The following is a 17119-nucleotide window of genomic DNA, read 5'->3' as shown; positions in this document are numbered from 1 at the left end:
CACCCATGGTGACTTGCTATTGGGCATGCACAATAGCTGTGTGAGCAGCTAGTGTGTGTGTGTACCAGGTGCTTGGTACCTGGCTTGGTGAAAGGATCAACTCGGTAGAGCTGTGATGTTATCCACCAGATTATATTTTCTTTGATAACCTGCCAAGTGGCTTTGCCACTTGGCATAACTTCTGTTTTTGCTTTATTGTTTGCAGGGATCAAGATGATGATCAAAGTGAAGATCAAGATCATCAGGCTCAAGCATCTCATGAAGATTAACTTGTAGTTTAGGATAGATCATTTCATTGTACTTTTCTTTCTTTTTCTTTTTCTATTTTGTCAATTCTTGTAATGTGTTGTAATATTCTATATTTCAAATCTAAATATTGTAAAGACAATGTATCTTGTGTGTTTATCAATAAAGCTCCAATTTTCTCTATTGAGCTTTATATAATAATTGTTCTATTTATATCTTGATTATTTATAATTGTTTAATGAATTACCTCAAATTTGGATTATGAGATATTCATTTGATGTTTGAGTTTGAAATTCAAATTCAACTTAGGTTTGAATTTCAATCATGCAGCTTAAGTTTGAATTCAATCATGCAACTTAAGTTGTGATGCAATATCTCTCCTCTCTTCTCAAAACCCTAACTTAGTTGAATGCGAAGCAAGTTTGTCGCACTCTCGAAACCCTAACCCTGTAAGGTGTCGAGAGAGAAACTTGTCCCCCTTCGATGCAGTTTTGTTATAAAAGCGCGAAATTTCCCCAGAATTTACGATGCAATGCACATCCCTTTCTAAAATCTACCCCTCGATCGTCTCTAAACCTGGGACATTACACATATGACCACATGTAATGGTCCAGTCATTACTAACAATAAAACTTCGCTTCTGCTAGTTTTATGTCGATTGAGAATTAAATTTATTCTGGATCTACTATATAATAGCGAGACTAGTCACAATGCATAGTATCGTATAGAAGTCTGATATATGTTATTATCTCCACAACGCATGGTATCATGTACTAGTATCATAGCTTTCTTATATTAATTAATTTGTAAAATCTCAATGCAAATATATGTACAAGATTTATTTGATATTAAATTTTCTAATACTACGTGCTATGATACGGTATCTACCTATGATAATAATATTATTATCTCTCTCATCTTTAATTGCACTGTCACATCGCCTTTTTGCATGCATGATAGTATATATGATACTCTCATTATGTGTAGTCCTAGATTTGCATTGTGATTTGTGCACATGAGAATTATGCATAGGTGTGTAATTGCACGTACTCCCTCCCATTTTGTATACTAGATTTTAATGTGCGCCTTGGCGCACGATCCCGTAAAGTTTGTGACAATTTTCATTATGTAAACATCGATAGAAGTTAAGCAATTAATGAAGAGTGAATAATTATACATTTGATTCTCCTTGATAAAAGGAAAAATTATTAGAACATAACATATCATGTGAATTAAACACAACAGTAAATTAGAAAAATGCACTCCACATAAATGTCGAAGTAGGAATATATTATACACAAATACGAAAACATGGTTATGAGAGAACTCGGTAGTTAAACATAGGGAAATATCAAAGAGTTTGCTTCGCAACTTGACAATGAGTGAGAACGGATGAAGGTAGGAGAAACGATGTAAAAATGATATAATTTTGCTCCCAAATTTAATCAATCTTCTTCAACAACATGATGCCTCTTCAATCAAGCCCTGCTCGCTAGAATGGCCTGGCGCCTTATCCAACGACCAAACAGCCTCTGTGCCAGGGTTCTAAAAGCCAGATACTATCCCCACGGCAATATCCTTGACACTGTATTCGCCTCGGATCCCTCGCCAGCCTGGAAGGGTGTTGAGCACGGTCTTGAACTGCTAAAGAAAGGAATTATATCTCGGATCGGCGATGGAAGAAACACACAAATTTTGCGCGATCAATGGATCCCAAGGGACGCAGGGCTGAAAATTACTGCTCTAAAGAAAAACTCTCGCAAGCGTTGGGTCAACCAGCTCATCTCTCCAACAACAAACAGTTGGAATACTGACCTGCTCCGTGAGCTCTTCTACGAACATGACGTGCAAGCCATCACCGAGATCGAAATCCCATCTACAGGGCAGGGTGATCGCATTGCTTGGCACTTTGAAAGGAATGGTGTGTTCACTGTAAAAAGCGCCTATCGGCTCGGCCTGGATCTGAAACACCGAAACCGTGACATAAGCAGCTGTAGCATGGCGCCGAATGGCGACAGATCGGTATGGAACTCCATCTGGAAATCAAAAGTGCAACCAAAAATCCAGGTCTTTGGCTGGAGAGTTGCCACGGACACACTCGCGACTATGAAGAACAAGTGGAGAAGAACACTTGAGCTCAACGACCGATGCCATATCTGCGGCAATGACACCGAAGACGCTCACCATGCCACTGTCCGCTGCACGAAGGCCTCAGCGCTGCGCCATGCGATGCGAAAGATTTGGACTCTTCCTGATGAATACTTGTTCAGATACACGGGAAAAGATTGGCTCCAGCTCTTGCTCAGCCAGGTGAATGAGGTCACCAAATCCAGAATCCTAATGTTGCTTTGGCGCTCATGGCATCTCAGAAATGATGTTATTCATCACCAAGGCAGAGAGACCATTGAGCAATCTGTAGCTTTCTTGGAGTCATATGCCCATGCGGACTCCCAGCAAGCCCCAGTACCTGGTGACCCAAAAGGGAAGAGGCCTATGTTTGTCACTACCACACCAGCAGAACGCGGCCAGAGCAGCTCTACTGTGAATGTGTGGTCGGCTCCGCCGGATGGGTGGATTAAGATCAACTCGGATGCTTCGTTCAGCTCAGTAGGCAAACCTGGAGGGGCGGGTGCTGTGGTCAGAGACAGCCAGGGCAAGGTGATCCTCGCGGCGTGCTCGCCCATCACACACTGCTTTAGTGCCGAGGAAGCCGAGGCAAAAGCTGCCCTGATGGCTATAAAACTCATTCAGGACAGGGGATACGAGAAGATTATTTTGGAGATGGACTGTGCGGTTGCGGTTGGAGCTCTTCGTTCTGCAGAGTTGGACAGGTCAAGACTTTGGTCCACTTACGATGAAACAAAGAGTTGCCTGAAGAAGTATGGTGCTTACCGTATCTTACATGTCAAAAGGGAGAGCAACAAGGCTGCTGATGCTTTAGCTAGCATTGCCAGCACGGCCGGAAGCTGTATCTGGACAGATTTCTTACCTGACCGTGTAAACCTTCTTGTAACACATGACGCTGCTGCGTGTCTTTTGACTTAATACATGGCTCTCTTCTCAAAAAAAAAAATGATGCGTGTACATAGGGCATGTGTTTTCCCCATAGCCAGACTTTTCCAATAGATTGATGTATATGACATACCAATAGAGGTAGGTCACCGTCACTTCACACTTCACACTTCGTGGCTATAGTGTTGTACAATTGATCTGGAAGCTGCCATGATCAAGACCCTGGATGAAATCTCAATGACAACTATGACTTAAACCTGGTAAGAAAGGACGGGGTATCATATTAGCCAAGGTTGCATTGTACATAAAGAACATATGTGCTTTCTTGGTTGCAGTCCGAGAAAGTAAATCATTTTTTCGATTGATCCATCAGTCGGTATGTATTTTAATTTCCGAAAGAGTCTGGTGGGAAAAGCAAGAATATATCTCACAAAGGATATGTAAGGGAACATAATAATATGCATGCAAGCCATTGATTATTTGATATTTCTGTCAACCTCTATTTGAAATTTTCACCCAGCTTTTCGAAAGGTATGCAGTTTTCAGCCAGTTCATTGGTGTGTGCATTCTTTTGATCTTCTTGACATGAATTTTCACCATCGAGCAGAATGAAAAAAATATATTTAATCTTTCTATGGGAAACATTGTCTGATATCTCACATCAAAATTTCCACAAACAATTGTGTCATCTCTGACTGTGAGTAAAAAATAGCTAGAATGATTATAGAAACACCATGTGAAAACCATGTCCATGGAGCCATAACTCTTATCCAAACATATATCAAATCACCACTTCATAACATTCAGAAAATAGCAACGTTCCTATGCCCAAGACTAAGTAAAAAGTGTCCATCCAAAGTTGTAATGAAGTTTACTGTCTATAGAAGAACTATATTCTGGACAGATCAATAAACTGGGCGCTATTTGAATGTGTCCAACCAAATTGCACAAATAAATATTATATGGAAAGCCTGGAACATGGTCTACAATTTTTATTCAGGGTGTGCCTCGAAATTATGCTTGTAGAAATAAAAGACTTAATTCTAAACTCACTGCACCAAACAGCCCAAGGAGAACCTTAATAGAAGATGTTTGAAGTCAACACTCAACAGGCTAACACTTCTGAACCTTAACTCTCAATGTTGGCATGCACCCGTACTAATTTTCCAATTGCTACTGTAAACTACACAACATGTCCATCTTTTCATATATAGAAAGTACAAAACAAACAACACCTGCAGAATTATTTTAGAGAATTCCAACTCTAATTTTTCCCTTCAATGGAGTATAGGGACAGAGAAGAAACAAAACATAGCTTAGCAAACCCAGCTAATTAACCATTTTTATCCCATCGTAAATCCATCTATTGGCCATATGCTTTGGTTCTACCGAGAACCAGACACAGCAAGGGATTGCTAAGATAACAGACCTTATGCCAAGATGGAGGCCGGCAACCTGTACTCCTACTCCAGCAGCTGTGGCGACCCAACGACAGCGGAAACATACTTCAGCATAAGCAGCAACCCAATAGGAAATGTTGCTGAAATGAATAATAGAAACATCATACAAAACATGACCTATGGGTTATATACTTTAGAACAGCATTGGCAAATGTTTGAAGGCTATATGAATAGGTAATATCTTACACATGAGAAAACTTGAAATAAAAATTAAACAAAAACAACAATGGAGGCCTTTGAAGCTTGTTTTTCTGAAATAGTGAACCACTTAGTTATGTCATACACAGAACAATACATTTAGGATGATCAAACTAACAGAAACTATATGGTAAAGTAACAACTGAGTGTTTAGCTGTACATCTTTGGATTGCGACCAAAAAAATATTTTTGATGCTGCTTAGAAAGGTTAGCAAGTAGTGCATACATGAGCGTCTAAACTCTAAATTAGTGTCCATCCTATTGGTGACAAATCACTATCGTGCAAACCAATTTGCACAATAAAAGAACGTTGCAGTTTTCTTCTTCGGGGTTACTTTTGTCACAGGCTACAAATGAAGTGTTTTCTTCATCCAAATCTAGCATAATTCTATTTCAACAAATAATCAAGCAAATATGTATAGGGCATAGATGCGGATGCAGCATGACAAAAGCACATCATAGGATGGCAAAATACATCCTAAACAATGAAGATCCCAGTGTATTAGTTCACCCAAACTAAACTCACATGCCCTGGCTGTACTGTTGGGACCTTGGGGATGTTTCCATCTTCTATTTAAATAACCTGAAATTGATAAGTCAGTTCACCAATTTAAGGACTCACTTCTAGTGGCAAAAAGGAGAAATTGATACAGAAGTAAACCAGAAAACATATTAAATCTAGCAGGCAGAAGCAACAAAGAGCAGGAACAGATCAGCTTTGGAGCGGTACGCCTCGCATCCGTTGAACAGCAACTTCAAGCAACAGAGACATGGGCCAGCGACCAACCTCAGACCTACCGGCAGGAGCTCAAGATGGGAGACAAATAAACTGTACTGGAAATGTAGGGGAGTATGTAGAGATGCATAAATACAAAAGGATACCTATATCTTGCAATCCAGGTCTGTAGGTCATCATATACTCTTCTTTCCGCTCTCAAGGAGACCTTATGCATCAACTTCTCGAGGATACTCCCAAATCTGTAAAGACTTGGTTCGGTTCCTTTGAATAAACAGTCATTTCTGCAGCACGAAAAAGGCAGTGTTGAAAGATTCGAGTTCCCACCAGGATATTTGGGAGTAGAAGTTTAGAAAAAAGCCTGTAACCAGCCAATCACAAGGGGTTGCTATAGAATAATAAAAAATAAAAATATGAAAACTTATTAGGTATATTATCTGACATACAACGAAGTAAGTTGACCAAGTAGTGAACGGTAAGATTAGGGCTCTATTGGCCAAGGATTTCGTCTCATCATTCCCTAACTAATTTGTGAGCTAAACAAATATAAGCGCCAGTGCCAAGCTACTTTACCTGCATGGTAGCATAAGCACACAATTAATACAAAATCCAGTATTATCAGGAACGGTAAATTTAGCTCTCTAAACAATGTATAAGATAGAAATATGGGAAGATATAGCTGCAAAGCAATCTCGTTTGAACCAACAAAAAGATCTCAAGCTTGAACAATGGTTCAAAGCGCACATGAAAAATACAGAAGTTGACTGTATGAAAGAAAAATGACACCTAAGGTTCAACATTTACCTACCAAAAGAGCCAGAATTGAGGGGAATCTTTCTTTTACATTGCTCCAATCAGCTACTACTACTAAATTTTGAACTACCCAATCAGAATATATTTAACCATGATTACTATAGGTCTGCAGCTGCACATTTTCGAGTAAATTCAATGCCACCGAGATGAGCACCACGACAGCCTGCAGCCCATGTCTTGTGTCCTGACCATCAGCCGGTACTGCGCAATTCAAAATAAATTCAATGCAAAAGATATGAGTTACCTTTTTGGTGACAAACTCTGGTAGTTGGCATGCATCACTGCAACATCCTGCAACCTCTGCTGTGCTTCCCAACGACGGCAGCGAGTTCGGTGTTTAGCTTGACCTCTAATTATTACATATTATGAATGGTGAGTAAACAATATTAACCTGATTTCAACAACTCAAAATAAAATTTAGATACTATGAAAATCACTTCTGTTTTAAGGATCCAAATTAGTCTAATGCTTGCAGCCTGCAGTGGACCGGGCTTCCAGAAAGGGAGTAAACTCATCTAGCCAGTAGGCCATGAAAACATTAGTTGTGACCAGGCTGTAGCAGTAGGAAAAATCTTTAAATACCATGGAGCTTTGCAACTTAGCATCAAACACCAAATCATGTTATCGAATAAGAAAACCTTGTGGGCATGCAATTCTCACTGATATTCAAGATAGCAGACACATGCATCATGTACCTGTCAAGAAACAGAAGAACCACAATAAATTGATATAAAATCACCAATTAATCTGTATAACACAAGCAGGGTGAAATTCAGAAAAATAATATTGCAGTGTATGCAAAACATTAAAATAAAATAAAATCCAGTAGCTCAGTAAATACCACTGATTTAGCAAGGCATGTAGTAAATTTAAGGGAATGTTAAAATTCACTTATTTACACACTGGTTTGACCACCAAAATAATTAGTTATAATTAGGATGCTCATGTAAGGTGGAAAAGCTCTCAGTGGCGCACTATTCAGGTTTGGTATGATCCATAAAAATTAAAGCTGCCAAACTGAGAAGCCATATCTTCTGGTCTTGTTGAAGTAAGTATATGCAAGTGTAGGTCGCACGGGATGAAACAGCACCAAGTGAAAGGCGTACCAGGGTTTCTTTCTGGGACACTGAGCCTGTCATCGCTCCATTCTTCATCTATAACATGACATTGTTCACAGCAAAGCGTGCAAGACAACCTGGGATGATAGGTAACAATGATCCCATTCACCACTGGGAAACAGGGAAACTTTATAGCAGTGAAAGCAAATCTATATTTAATTGATATTTTTCATTACATGGATATCAAGGTGTAATCTTCTTATCTCATTGCATTTCAACAACAATACCTACGCAAGATAATCACTTCAAGAAAAGGGAAATAACAAGTATGGGAAAGCAAATAAAATTAGGCAACATCTAGTGCTGCAGTGCTTAACCATTCTCCCTTGGTACATAACCAACATGGGAAAATGGTGGAAGTAGGCCAGAATTTATGTCCACAAAAAAAATGGTAAGCTACACATTTGTTAAATGAATAACCAATTCCTTGGAAGAAAAGAAAGAAAAGATCAAGCAATCTAAAGGTGGAACCAAATCCTTCACTATTTCCTGACCGCCACTAAACAATAATTGACCAAGTAAATAAATATGGGTTGTTTCCATATGATGTCAAGGACATGAAGCGGAACCATTGCATTATTGTTCTACTAAAGACAAGCTAATTGGTAACATCGCGCATGTTTTATTCAAGAAATTAAGTGCACACTGCACATTGAGGTTCGTGGTTACTTGTGTTTCAACAAGGAGTTTACGCTCTGCAAAATTGCTACTTAAGGCATAACCCTATCAGGAAAAGGATGCTACTATGTATACAAGAAAACATTGGTGCAAATAAGACAGATAACAAGTTTAATAGACCCAATTAGCCGGCACCGATGTTTCTTCCATTCAAACGATATTTTCAAATTAGAATCACTCCTCTCATATATTTACACATGAGAAAGAATAGGGGGTAACTTGTTCAGACCAAGCATATTGCATTAGACAATGTATGTTTGGGACTATTGATCTTGCTCCAACTGGCTAACTCCTCTCCACAACCAAGGAGAAAAATGATGCTCTGAATTTGAGCTCTGAAGATATGCAATATACAATGTCCAATTTTACCTATCTTTCTAAATGATAAGCTATCACTGTAACGGATGTAACATTTTGTAAACTAACAAAAGAATGAAACAATTTCAAACATTTGATTGTTGCTGCCTTGAAAGAAATGCTAAGTGTGCTTCCATTAAGAACTAACCTTTAATTCTCGTCAGAAATGTTGATGCCCCATCATTGCCTTGCAACACTTCACCTGCTGGTTCGTAACTTGATTCTGAACAACAGACTGCAATATTCATTGATGACAGAAGTTGTGACCACTACCACAAAAAACAGAAAATAAGATATTTTTTCAATCGAAATGCTAATATGAAAGTTCCGCTGACACCACGAGAAATTCATCCAACATATATAATATATGACCAACAATGTTGCCTTGGACCACAAAACATACCAAATAATGCCATACAATCAAACATGAGAAGTTCAGAAAGTTTTCAAAAGCTGGTTTTCCCTACATTAGAATGGACATAAGAAACCAGAAACACAAATCATGGTCATAAGAGGCCAAAAAAACATGATTGGATTTTGTGAAAGAATTTAACTTTCTTGGAACCGAAAAAACCGATGAATAATTCATGCATCCCATCTAAGAGTCGATCATCATCTTGCAACGACATCCTAAAACCAAGAGAAGAGAAAATAAAGGATTATCAAAACATTAGAGGCGAAAAATCAATAACTCGTAAAAGTTCAAGATGTCCATCATTCATTATTGCTTGCATCTGATCAGTATATGTTGCACTTAATTTATCATATACAAGTAGTTCCCTGGCCACATGTGTAGTTAACATAGCAATATTCTTATTTCTAGCACAGTACGAAACAGTAACACTTCCTTTTTGGTCTAGCTCAGTAATGTTTGAAAACTGTACACATATGTTAATTGGGTAATATCTCTGAGATAAGAAGACACTTACCTGCAAGCCAACAGTGAGCTCCAAGGTGGCAGGATAGAGCCAATGCTCATAAGATGCTACGGGGGTACTCTGGTCAGGAAGAGGTCAATAAAGGGGAGACAATGTAGGAGATGAGTTGGGTTCTCACAAACGGAATGTGAAGCAGATCAACAACATCACCAAAATCATCATATTAATCACTAAAGACACAAATTCAGAAAAGAACAACAATGTTTACATTTAAATAGAAATATGTTTTAGAGAATTTAGAAAACAAAATTAATAGAGCACAATTATAACTAAAGACACAAATTCAGAAAAGAACAACAATGTTTATACACAATCAAGAAAATAGCTAAATATGCTACAATAACTAACATTCTATGTTTCCTTTTGAGAGCAATAGAAGGTACAGAAGTTATAACATCTACAAAAGCTCGTTGCAGTTCGATCTTGCGCATAGAAAACATAAATCTAATAAGTATCTACACCGCCAAATGCTAACACCACTGACATCACCAAATGGAGAACCTCGGCCCTGCATCTCCATGGAAGATCTCTACACTGGGAGTAGACGCAACGCTGTTTCTCTGGCCTTTTACCTATCAAGTCACGGTCTCACTCCCTTCCCAAGCCACTGCAGGAAATAAGGGTATCTTCATCTTCATATAATCAATCTTATATTATAAAAATGAATAAAAGAGACAAAAGATCAAATGTGAAGAAAAATCACGCAAAAGCTTGTACCTTAAAACATGATAGTGCCCTTAGTTTTTATGTGCGCCGTGGTTCTTCCATTTGCAATCTACACCTCAAAACATTTTTACCTCAAATCGGAGGCCAGCAATCAAAAGCGTCCGACCAGCTGGCCACTATGCACCAAGAAGAGGGGCAGAGGATAGAGGCGGCACCGTGCAGGCGGGGATGGAGACATCGGAGCTCTGCAGCTGCTGCACGCAATGAACTTAAACAGTTGGAAGCTTTGTAAACAGTTAGAAGCCTAATATAATGATGATAGGATCTTCACCGACTTGAAGAACCTATACACCATCAAACAAAGTGAAGCTTTGTAATCTTAGTTTGAGATACTACATTTGGAAAAAAAATGGAATGTTATCAGAAAGGGAAGATGCCAGATCTGAACCACACGAGGATTCAAGTAAAACAATTAAATTTAAGACCATTACTATATCTTCAGTATATTAAAAGAAGAGAAATAGTTTACCTATATGACTAAAACTTCATACATTTTTTTGGATAGCATGCAAAAGGCATAATGTATACAGTGCAAATGACCAGACAACACAAATGTACACCTAATAACTTTCATAACACACGATGCATATGCTTCTTAGGAACCTATAAATTTCTGGAGGTAGGGGAGATAATTTAGCCACTGGTTAATTATTTCTTCTAATTCCTCCAGACCCTAAAGGCCTCAAGCAATTTGCCTGAATCACCGCGTGCTTTATTCCATAAACAAAGTGCACCCTCGGCGAAAGGAATAAACAACACTAAAATCAAGTAAGGCAACACGCAGAGGGAAAATAGCATATGGCAGATTTCCCATGACCTTACTATTTGCATACACAACCTAAAAGATGCTCATAAAAATATTAGCAACTATACGCCTTGAAATATTTGTACATGGATTAGAGAGAGAAGCAGAGAGAGGAGGAGAGAGTGGGAGAGAGAGGACCTACATGCATGATCTTTGGTTGCTTCTCATAGATGAGCAAAATACTGCATTCAATTGTAGGATTGCATGGACAACCAAAATATTGTCCTTTTATCAATTCGTCGCGTGAGGGGAAAATATGCTGCAGTTTAACACAACCAATTAGCATTGTCGAACTAAATCTGTACTAAAAAGGCATAATTCAAGCAATTTTACTTTTCTTCTTTTTGCAGCAAGTACACAATACCATCAGTCGTCACTCCCAATGTCCATCATAGAGAGGAAAATCAAATTTACATGTACCATGGGAGAATACATCTGATGTATGCGTAGATTAATTAAGCTAGCTACATAGTTCAATTAATCGCGAATGTATGAGATATGTCTAAATATAAAGAACAGTATTCATAATAATGCAGAGGTGGTTACAGGCTACCGTGTTGACATTTCCGCTTCCAGGGAGCAAATTCTTGCAGCCAATGATGGTGCTGAGACTATATCTCAAGCCGTCGTCCCTCTGTAGTCTGTACTGAAATGATCGGCTCCTTACAAGAACAACATGCTTAAGTTTTAAAGCAATGAAGCGAAATCATGCAGAGGAACGAAAGAAGTACCATTCAAGATAGCTGACCTCAATGAAGCGAAATCATCCAGCAGCAAGTAGCGCGTGCTGTCGCCCGCCGCCCAGGCCCGTCCCCAAAATCGCAACTCCACGCGCAGGACGTCAAAGCGACCAGAATACTTGATGTAGCTCGGCAGCTGCTCCAATTCTCCCAGGCGCATGCCACAAGTGACAACTCTCTTTCCCCAAATCACTTCACGACAATATAATTGCAGCTTGATTCTCTCCACAGAAATTTCCCTATCGGCTGTAGCAATTATTTGTTAACAATTTGGTGGGATGAATAATTTATCTATTGCTGTTTAGAAATTGCAATGTAAGTTCCATAGTAAGGATAATCAGAGAAGAATTGATTAGTTTTGGAGCAAATCTTTGTGCTCTAGTTTGGCCCGCCCAAGATTTTCTTCCAAGCTCCGCCACTACACCTATCCTCGAGATCATATGAATTTTGTTACTTTTTTCTTGCTTGTATGCCAATATGAAAGGCATGGGCTCATAATTTTCGCAATACATTAAGCCTCATCACAAGAATCAGAGTAAGAAATCATTGATTTACCAAAGAAGAATGAGATCGCACGAGAAATGGTTTGGACAAGAAAATATGCTAGCACATTCCCTATCAAGTCAGGTATTGAATTAAAGAAGAACTAAACGGTTTTGTTCCAATCCAATTACAACATTGGCTGTAAGCTCAAGCTCCACAAAAAGCAAGCATTCGCAAGAGAACCTTCAGAAAACAGAAACACATGAGATCAGTCCCCATGGAACAATCCAAATCTGATGTGGAAGTCAATCAACATGACTAAATAAAAGTTTTGGGACCAAGGGAAGTTCAGTTTCAATCAAGTAACATAGCCAGTGAAACTTACAATGATCTTTTAAGATTTAAGCTAGTCAATACAAATACCTCATGTTCTTAGTTTTGAGTGTTTCTGTGATAAAAAAAGCTGAATCATATCTTCTTGAAAAGACTACATGAGAGAAAAATGATCAGTAGGAACGGTTTACAGCTCTGGGATAATAATAGGTCAGCATCCATGCGTTATACATACCAGAGGCAACCCATCCCGAAGGCAAACTTTTCAAGCGCTTTTCTAGACCTCCAGTCCCATGTCAAACAACTGCAGTGGAACTAAAATGTACAATGTCATAAAGAAACAAAATAGCTAAGCCAAAAAAAAAGCTTTGAACATACATGTTCTGGGAGAAGCGGTCTCGTCCAGCCGCGGCGACACTCTAGCCATCATTGACTACCCATATAAAGGAGACAAGTGCCCACAAAGCAGCCTCTTTGATGTGGTCATCGCTTCATAGAAAATAATAAATGTGGCGTCACCCCTGCATATATATGAAAAAATTAAATCACGCACTGATTTTATCTCATGTAGCATCTCAAAAGGGTTCACTCATGTTAGAAGTTATCTTATTTGTAGACTACATAATCTGAATTCTGAAGTGAAGATTCTGAAGCCGCGGAAGGTCTGGTAGAGCTCCCGGATCAAGTACACATTCCAAGTTCTAACAATGCATATGGCACATAAAACCAGTCGGTAGTGCTAAAAACAGTTACAAAAGAGTTCCAACTACCTGCGTATGGCACTGGGCAAATTCCTTATGTTTTTCTAATAGAAGTAAACATCTACTATGTCACTGAAATGGAGGGGGTGCAGATTTGCAACTTAAAAGATAGGGAAGTCAGTTACAACACAAAGGTTCAGTTATGATAGGGAAGTCAGTTACAACACAAAGGTTCAGTTATATTCAGAAAAGCATGAGTTCAGACAGGTTAGAACACATAGGTTCAGTTATATTCAGAAAAGCATGTATGATAGAACATGAACTCTTCGTTTATACTCAGTCTCAATTAGTCTTTGAAATTGAAAAGCATAAGTTTCAGTGCATATTTAAAATTGGTAGCACAATTGTACTACTTTGTACTGCAATAGAAGGAAGAAATCAGCCAGGTAAATTGACATTTTAGTCTCCGTTGTGCGGGCTGAAAGATTAATTCTTAACATCTCAATATAATGAGGCCTCGATCCTAACTATTTACACTCCTCTCCTTTTTTACTCCTATGTAGTTCTAAATGGTTTCTTTGGTTCACCACCGCTAATAGGAAAAGGCACGTGAAATGTTGAGCAATGATAATAAAAACCGATTGAAGATAAAGTGGCCAAAGGCCATCCATTCATATAAAGAGCAAGATATTTTTGCAAATGAGAAGTCAGAAGTGTCACCTATATATGAGAACATTCTGCTTGGATTTCTGCTGAACATCTTGTATGCATAGATAAATAGGACTTGCAAAAACAAACAGGTTGGAGTTCTTACAGCCAGGACTCCAAACGGCCAGTGACTAAAGAAAGTTTCCAACTCCAGTTATGTTAATTAGAGCTGCAGGGGTACCTGTGAAAAAAGGTAGAGTGGCAAGTGCTGAGCAAGAATCTGAAGAATAGAAATTATGTACTAACAAAAATTATGCGACCATAAAGCGCCAACCTACACATTTGATCTACCAAACTCTGGATGCATGCATCGATGAACATTACAGTGACGCATATAACTATTTACCTCTGGCATAACAACATCTTATACTACATGGTGGGAACTTCTAAAGAAATTGTTTTGATCAACCGTAACATATCGTGAAGAAGGATATCATTGTCCCAAAAGCACCAAATAATGTGATAGTCATGAAATTCCGGAATAACTGCTTCTTCACCTGGAAACTGATGAGTAATGGTTGTGAGAACCTTCAAAACTGTGTTGCGCGACCAAATGACATTCAGAATAGATCTGAATGTTCAAAAAAATACAAACTTATTCAACGCTGAAACCATCAATGTCAGGTTAGAGTACGATACTACATAATGTAAATAAAATGGTATTTGAAATGACAAAATAGGTTGGTCCCTGCACTTTTTGCTGCGAACGTAAGAGAAGAAACACTGACCTGATTGTCATGTGTGTGTTAGTCCAGTTCAAAGTTTCTGATTCTGTTCAGATGCTATAATATAAAAGAAATACCATATATATTAGGGAAAATAATGAAGAGAACATGAGTCAATTATATTCAAAATTTGATGCTAAATCAGTCAAACAGCAAGCACGGACACAAAGAAGTACCCAAAAAATAAGGAAAAACATCAGCTACTTGCTAGGAATTTCAGTATTCAGGAGCTGAAATAATAGAGTCATAGTATATTAGAAGCTGAAAACATCAAACATTGAATAGAGATGTCTCTAGATATTTTAATTACTTCAATAATTGTGAAAAAAGAGCAAGAAATTAATGCGAATTACTTACTAAGGGCTGAGACATATCTCGTGATAAATAAGTTGTTTTTTCAAAATAAAAGTTACAGTATGAAATAAATTTCTATGTGCTCTAGTCAAGATACAACTTTCAGACAATAAAGAGTGGTGCATAGTTGGTCAGGTAAAGGAGGGGCATCGCTGTATCGGCAACTAATCCTGGAGCATATTACGACACACAAAAGGAAAGTTGCAAGGCTACAATCTTTCATTTCTATGCGCTCAAGTTTCTCTTGGCCACATGTTGTACGCAAAACCAATGGCGGAACTGAACCGAGTTTTTCTACACTTATCATTACCACTGAAAGTGTTTGATCTGCACAGCTCACTGTTTGATGGAGAGGTGTTTAAGGAATATATGACATCCAAATCCAATAATGAATCAAAGAGTCATTCGTAAATTTCCATAGGAAGATGAAGGAAAGAAATACACCTTGGAACCTGGAATCATGCAAGCCAATATTTCATTCCACCATGTCTCTGGTGCTCAAATGACTGGGTTATGAGAACTAAATGCGGTGTTTTTTTGCAACCACTATTACACATCAAAGGACTTGGTACTCGAGGTTGATGGTTCTTCTGGGCTCATATTTGATGCCATTGTCTCTCCAGTGCCCAGATGACCGGCTTCTGAGACAAAGTCAGCAGGTTTAGCTCATCAAGGTAAAGAGTACAAAAATCAAGGAGAAATCACACGCATTCTACAGAAACAAATTCTTCTTCAGTTAAGATATAAAAACTAACCAAATGGAAGAGGTCAGATGACCTTGGAGCCATCTTCGAAGATAGCTTGTCCCGAAGTAGAAAACTAATCCTTGCCCTATAGAACAATTATTTCATCTGAAACAAAAGGAAAGGAAAACCTCAAAACCGCATATTAGATAGCATGCACAATTATAAATATCTCAGTGATTCAAAGTTTGCAAGTTTAATAGGATAATTCAACTCTTATGTACTGGCATCCTTACACAGGTCGACAAATAGCCACCGGCAGGGCTCATTCTTGTGTGAAGAATTATTTGTTCTAAATAATTTTTACACTTTAAATAAATCAGCCTTGGAGGGGTCATCTCTGCATCATCACACAAGCCTGGTATTAGCTTCTAGTATGACTAAGTTTCAGCTTGGATATTACCAAATTTTCTTTTACAACATCTTGGCACCATTATCCACCCTCAATACATTCAACATAAATCATCGATTCGCTCATCAAGATGCAGTGCAGCTATGCGGCTATGCATTTGATATAGCTGAAAAGTAATAGGTGCATCCAAATAAATTACCTGACAATAATTTGCTTACGTATGTTCTAAATGCCCCTGCCCCACTCTGATCAGCATAACATACACTGTAGTTATATGGTACTTCTGAAGGGACCGAGAGGACTGTACATGGGCTTGAAGTCCGAGAAATATTATCCGATGTGTATCACATATACAAAAAATAAGCAAACATGAGACATTTGACATTGAACTATAATTACCTTTCAGATGAGATAGATGAACTCCAGCTCAAGAGATTTGAGGATATCCATCAGATGTTAATTATGTCACATCCAGGATGTGCATTTCCTGTAAGATAACTTATCATGTTTTTTTCTAGGACATGATGAATCAGTAGTGGATGAAAACAAACAAATGATAGATATCGTTGCAAGCGTAAATTTTTTGAACGAAAAGAAAGAACCCAATGTGCACTATGGCTCAGGTTCTAAATATTTACAATCATTACCTGCTCGAACAGTCAGATTTGGGCCATGTATCTACAGAACTGTTCTTGTAGCCCCTGAATACATTTGAAAAAAACAGAGGGTAAAATCAGATGCACAACCAATAAACAATCAATCTACCCCTGAATACATCTGAAAAAACAGAAGGTAAAATCAGATGCACAACCAATAAACAATCAATCTACTCTACAAATGAACACCATTGCCATGGCGAGGCAGAGACGCTCTCTCACAAGTCTTCTTCCCCA

The 17119-nt window shown here is 38.4% G+C and overlaps 3 long non-coding RNA genes across 4 annotated transcripts; all 3 read right to left on the bottom strand.

Moving 5' to 3' along the window:
- Positions 1–3339: 3339 nt before the first annotated feature.
- LOC127295346 (uncharacterized) lies at positions 3340–7408 on the bottom strand. Its single transcript, XR_007847723.2, has 3 exons — positions 5799–7408; positions 5443–5499; positions 3340–4733 (listed from the first exon to the last, which is right to left on the bottom strand). It is a non-coding gene; the product is annotated as an uncharacterized lncRNA (long non-coding RNA).
- Positions 7409–9805: 2397 nt separating this feature from the next.
- LOC127348915 (uncharacterized) lies at positions 9806–11752 on the bottom strand. 2 transcript variants are annotated; one of them, XR_011756646.1, is made up of 4 exons: positions 11641–11752; positions 11230–11346; positions 10274–10476; positions 9806–10163 (listed from the first exon to the last, which is right to left on the bottom strand). It is a non-coding gene; the product is annotated as an uncharacterized lncRNA (long non-coding RNA). The 2 variants fall into 2 exon arrangements; XR_011756647.1 differs by having other exon boundaries at positions 11634–11749.
- A 195-nt stretch (positions 11753–11947) lies between these two features.
- Positions 11948–15438, bottom strand: LOC127295347 (uncharacterized). Its single transcript, XR_007847726.2, has 5 exons — positions 14781–15438; positions 14399–14556; positions 13022–13164; positions 12879–12958; positions 11948–12073 (listed from the first exon to the last, which is right to left on the bottom strand). It is a non-coding gene; the product is annotated as an uncharacterized lncRNA (long non-coding RNA).
- Positions 15439–17119: the final 1681 nt, after the last annotated feature.

Source organism: Lolium perenne, chromosome 4 (assembly GCF_019359855.2).
Source record: "Lolium perenne isolate Kyuss_39 chromosome 4, Kyuss_2.0, whole genome shotgun sequence".
Classification (NCBI taxonomy): Eukaryota; Viridiplantae; Streptophyta; class Magnoliopsida; order Poales; family Poaceae; genus Lolium; species Lolium perenne.
The sequence above is the reverse complement of the archived record's forward strand: the minus strand, read 5'-3'. Positions and strand labels throughout refer to the sequence as shown.